Below are 6,254 nucleotides of genomic sequence, written 5' to 3'. Positions count from 1 at the left end.
GGTTTTCTATAATAATAGTATACTTGTATATTTTGAGAAATCGATGCTTCTAACGTTATGCCATTTGTTGTACCGAACACAGTACACACAAACACATTAACTGGGCATTACGAATCCCCTTTGTAAGTTTTGACCTGTGCGAATTCTTATCGTGGAAAACAGGCAGGTGTCTGTCAATATACATGGCTGAAACGGAAAAATGGCGCCACATTTTTAATGGATTATTTCTCTCAAAAACCCGGTGACTAAATTCGATGATTTTAAGACACTGAATATGGAATCGGAAATCAAATTATGAATCAATGATTATATGGGTCCTGGGCATCGAATTATCATTGGCATGCAATGTTTCATCCGCACCGAAGAGGAATTAGCACTTTATTGTAAACAAAACATTTTCACCATCGAATCCAATGAAGCTGAATTAAAATACTGGACGTGACGCAGTTTAATTCGAGCCTTCAAGAAATATGCTTGAATTTAATATTGAAAAACGTGACCATCAATTTAAACGTATGAGAAAATTTCGTTAGCAATATATTGAATGGACGTTGTCGTTGTCTCGTGTCGATTCGTGTGTTTTTTTTCCACTACCTTTTTACCACCATAATATTTTTTTTCTTCTTCAAAAAGCAAATTGTTTATTCAAAGCGAATACCAGACGAAGTACGTTTTTACGGGCGACCAAACACTTCGGTGTGTACTCGTAGCCAATCATTTGTTTTTTTTTCTTTTCACTTCGCTCCATCCGTCGCTGTTTTTATGACTTTTACTTCTTCTTCTTCATCATCTCCTCCAAAGTTATCAGACGTGATGTTTTGTTTTGTTTTGCTTTGACTTTTTCGATTAATGAATTAAAGTAAATGCCCTTCGAATAAATAAAAAGACAATTCATAATCATAATCAAATTGTATTTTATGAAATCAGAAAATAAAAATCTTTTTCGTCTTGTCGCATTTTGTCACAGCTCACAATAATTTTTCTTCTTTTCAATCCATTCAGTTTGGTTTGTCTCCGGAGAACACGTACGCTTGAATTTGGGTATACGTATATATACATTGTACACATCACATTGTCATTGGTGTTTTCTGTGGAAACAAGATTAATGATCTAAATGCATTCATTTACTTCGGGTTTGTGTGCCATGTACGTGGTGTACCGCATTTAAATTTGTCAATTGGAATAAGTTTTTTTTTCTTGGATATTCGGCGATTTGTTTTTGGAAAGTGTTTGTGACTTATATTTTTAACATTTATTCCCGTGATTAGTAGACAGTTTGAAGTGATGTTATCCACGATTTCAATTGAAATGGTTTGCTGATCGCAACAGAACCATTTCATTTTAATTTCAATGGTAGAGTCAGTTGTAATGCGTGCGCATACACACGGCAATTACTAGAAAACACAGATAGAATCTGTGAATGATAGATACAATTCCGAAATACAAGCACTGAACAAGTTAACTACTCTTATCCATTTTACTGGCAATTGGTGCTGAATAAACTGTGTGTAAAACTAATGGCTGTTGCCTCCTAGAAAGAATGCAGATATCAAACTCATTAAAATAAATAGTTCAACAAAACCCAAATCGAATGGCTTTGTTTGCTCAACTTTTTTACCTGATTCCGCGCGTCACTTATCTCTGAATACTTTTTATCTATCATTAATTATGGCATTTCGTATGGACCACTTTTTGAATGCTCTATTTTGTCCACTCACATAAATATATAGAAATTCATTCGTGGGACATTCTACCGAATTCACAAAATAACCAAACTGGTGTTACTACTGCTCGTTAATTAACGAACTCCCGTGTCATTTTGAAAGCGGTCACATTTTAACCGAAATACATATTCCCATTTTCATATGCTATTCATATGGTCATTCTGTGAGTAATCTCATCGTCGTCATAAGCATTTGCCATAAATGGTATTGATATTGAAATGATAAATCATAATTCAGTAGTTTATATACATAAAATCAAATAGAAGATTCGAAAAGTCAACATCTGAGGTGTGTTGTTTGATTTCGATCAAAGTTTGACAATGCCAATGCATGGAACCGATATATTTATATATTTTTTTATAGATATCGGTATCAAGACCCTATTATCATTTCGATTGAAGTTCCGCTACGAACACTGAATATTCAAATCGATGTGATTCGTTCAATTTTCCATATTGCGACTGCTTTAGAATCGTTTTTTTTTTCTAATGTTGCACTATCGTGCAATCAAAAAGATATCAGTTGGAAACGAGACGGAGCTCTTCCAGCACAACAGTTCAATTGGCATCTGCGGGATAAGTTTTCATTGATTGTTTCATATTCATTTCATGGAAATCCACATTGTGTGGCAAAGTGGCCTCAAGTACGTTTGAATCTTAAATTTTTGGTGTGAATATTTTTGCAAGATTGTTCCATTCTTTTGTGAATTGCACAGAATGGACCACATAAAAAAAACAACATTGGATATGGATGACAAATGATAGAAACGCAACATAAATGAGAAGGGAGACAGAGTCCAAACAAAATTATCTAGTTTGGACATCTTTAAACTGGCGACAGAAAAAAATGATCCGACGAATGAGAAAAAAAAGCCCAAAAAAATAAGCATTATTTTATTCAGGTTTACCTCAATTTATAGAGAAGAATTTTCATAGAATAGTAGACTTGCCGCCACAAACACACTAATACAATCACGCCTTCTTCTTTATGCCAAGATCGATTTGTATTTTTCTCGAAAAGCGATGCATTGACTAGGCTATCTCACATATCTATCCTATCTATAGCTATAATCACAGCCACTTCGGTTGCTCGCTGCAAGAGAAGAAGTAGAAGAAGAAGAAAAGGCATTGTATTATGCGAGTGATATCGTCGAATTCATCCCATAAACAAGAATGAGAAAGAAGAAAACGAGAGCATGGTCAAATTGTGAGAGGAGCATAGTTTTATTTTCATTTTTACTATCACAGTGCCACATACTACTGAAAGTTTGTTGTTTTCGTTCCGATTTTTATTGTTATTGTTAGGCATTGTGACCTTTTTGTGTGTGTGGTTCAAATAATGTGCAACTGTGAGCAAGAAAAACGAACGAAAACAACAGTTAAAATCGATTTTTTTGAGATCAACGTTACAACCAGTAGTAATTTCCATTTCCATAATTATTGAATGTCACCATCCTGTTCGTAATATCATGGGAATAGAATGTGAAATGCAACGAAATGGTTTCAACATGGGAATCAGTCATTGCAATCCTAATCTTTTCATTTTGATATGCTGCTCTGCGCTGCTCCGATACATTCAGAGGTAATGTTTCCATTTTGTTGACCCAACATTTCTGATTATGTGTGTCATAAAGTATTCGGAGGATATTATTTTCGGAGACGATGATGTTTTTCAACAGAATGCAGAGTGCACAGCACCGATTTAATTTTGAAATGTTTATGAAATGTTCACAATTTTAAATGACTGTCGTGTGGAGTGCATACTGCATAACCTTCCTTTTATATATATATTTTTTTTTTTTCATAGTAATTTTGCTTACCTACTCTGGTCGTCTGTTCACAGAATATCTCTTTCTTACGGTCAATTTTCAGTGAACGTGGCGCAATCATAAATTCTTTTTTTTTAACGAAAATCATTTTCGGTTACCTACCCGAAGAAGAAAATTTCCTTAGAATTATGTGAATAAATGTCAACCACGTTCACTGAATATGACCTTATGAATATATACGGAACATACGTAAAAAGAAAATGACAAAAAAATAACGACAAATAATAAAGTGAACGAGTGGAAGGGAAACAAAAATTTGAAGAAATCATTTGTGGTTGATATTTTTGGGTTAAAAAATAACTTTATCGAATGAATTACGGTCAATCATGCGAAAATAATAAATTAGAAAAACTAAATTTAGACTTGGTTCCATGGCATCGGTGAATGGATCCGTCCGAGAAGAAATTGGACGTGACAACGATTTTCAATCAGAGAAAGAGATTTTAATCAGTGGAATGAAAACGTTTCATTGTTTTATGACTGCGTTTTGGTCTCAACGTGATGTGTTGGCTTCTGAAAAAAAGGAGCTATCTTGTCCAAAACATAAAGCACTTAATAAAATATCTCGGATGTGGTTACGAAACCCAAATAAATGTTCATTGATCAAAATCAAGGGAAATTCAACGGGAAAAATTACGAATAACTCGGTTTTCGTTTATATAATAAAAATAATAATAAAGAAAATAACGAACCCATCGTATTTACCATGGTTGATTCGTCAAATCATCACTTCTTTAGAAAGACGAACAGAATGGAAAAAAATGAACGTCAAACTTATCCAATTAAAAGTGCATTGAATTCATTTTGCTTGCACTTGGATATGGATAGTTAATTCGCTATTATTGTTCGATGCTTCTCTATCCACACTATACACAAACATACACTATTAACATCATCATCATCATCTGTCATCATCATGAAGCGTGCATCCCGTCATAATGAATGGGTATCACGGTTATTAAACGCCGTCTAAGCAGTCAACAAAAGTTTCCAACAAAATATTCACGAATGGGAAAATTTCTCATGAATAAAGGTGATAGAATTTAAGTGAAAATCAACATGTATATTATATAGAACATGTTTAATGCCTTTGCACAGTTTGTTTTAACTTAAAATTCAAAGTAATCTGTTCTTTGCACATTTTAAAAGTACAACTGTTCTGAATATGCAATTCAGAACTCGCTTTCCAAATGAAAATCCTTTTTGTTAAAACAAAAGAGACAGATTATGAACGAACGTTGTACGCACATGGATAATGAATAGAAAAGATAGAAGACAGAAAAAAAATCATTTGTCATAAAAGCGAAATGAGTTCAAAACATTTAACTCAATCAAATTAACATTTATGAATAGTTCACTCGTTGTAATATGTCTTTATTTACAGTAGAACATTTTTTTTCTTTCATTCAGCTGAGCTTCTGGAATGATGCACTCATTGTTGGAGAGTGTGTATATTGATTGCCACCGCTGAGTGCCGAACGCGCGGAACACACCAAACGCTGAGCGTTTGAAACGAAAATATAGCAACAAATCACTTTTATTGTTCGAGAGTATGCATGTGCGCGCGCGCGACCGCATTCGCTTTTAGAGAATTCATTACCTCGTTGGATTATCATCATTTGTGCATTAGTTAAAATACGTACGTTAATGCTAATTGTGTTCAAGAAATGACTTCAATCGTGCCCTCCTGTTGCCTTTCAATGAAGACATTTGTGTAATTTCAATGTAAATTTTGCGGTTTAATTATGAGTTATGTCTGTTTTGTTCCTTACAGATTATTACAACAGCCATCTAAAGGCAGAAGAGCCATTCACCAGCTACTGTTTCCACAACAGCCAATGAATAACAATACATCTCTATCTCTATGTTATAGCCTGTCTGTTTTCATTTGATTTGACTCGAATTTGATTCGAAAATGGAGTTTCCATAATTAAGTTTTTCCCGATTCATTATCCATTTATTGTTTGGATGGAATGCGTCATCTGCTTTAGTGTTTTTTTTTTCTCCATAAAAGTATTTTCGTCTTACGTTTAGTTTGCGGAACAACGCAGAGGGGAAAATTAGGAAAAGAAAAGCAAATAAAATATTATTATAGGAATAGCGCTCAGGAACAACGAAACGAAACGAATACGTATTCATTCCGATCGATAGCAAATCATTGGTCGCATTTGCAGCTCATAGTCGAGCATTATTCGTGTCTGAATAAATTTCCTGTTATATCATGGCTCATTTGCTGTTTTATATGTTGAGGGCAAATAAACGGAATTTCGTACACAACCGAGTGTTTTGTGCGCGAAGACACGCAACATTCCAATCGGACTGAACGAAACCAAAAGGAAAAAAATGGAATATGAAAATTTGGGTTCGTGAATTGGGCTCGGGTACGTTATGTTTGCTGTGTTTTTAAAGAAATCCATTCAATTTTCGTAATCCTTATTTTGGTCGCTCAGAGATTTGTCAATGAGCTAAGTAAATATGTGTGAGGTCGGTGAATGGTAATCTTGCAATGGGATCGTGATCCAATTGTACGCGCATATGCTTGGTGCGTGTGGCCCGGATTTCGGGATTTCGTATGCTTAGCGTATAAGAGGTCGTACTATTTATTCACTTCATCATACGCCCAATTTGACGGCTGAATACCATTGAAGAGATGTTTGTCTGGCAGAATGTTGCTACTTCGGCTGCTACTCCTGATGCCACTC

General features: G+C 34.6%; 1 long non-coding RNA gene across 1 annotated transcript; it reads left to right on the top strand.

Moving 5' to 3' along the window:
* Positions 1 to 1,014: 1,014 nt before the first annotated feature.
* On the top strand, positions 1,015 to 5,776 carry LOC129574185 (uncharacterized). The gene is made up of 3 exons (XR_008688671.1): positions 1,015 to 1,146; positions 4,963 to 5,191; positions 5,327 to 5,776. It is a non-coding gene; the product is annotated as an uncharacterized LOC129574185 (long non-coding RNA).
* Positions 5,777 to 6,254: the final 478 nt, after the last annotated feature.

Source organism: Sitodiplosis mosellana, unplaced genomic scaffold (genome assembly GCF_009176505.1).
Source record: "Sitodiplosis mosellana isolate CC-2019 unplaced genomic scaffold, AAFC_SMos_1.0 Smas_scaffold_6150, whole genome shotgun sequence".
NCBI classification, from domain to species: Eukaryota; Metazoa; Arthropoda; class Insecta; order Diptera; family Cecidomyiidae; genus Sitodiplosis; species Sitodiplosis mosellana.
The sequence above is the reverse complement of the archived record's forward strand: the minus strand, read 5'-3'. Positions and strand labels throughout refer to the sequence as shown.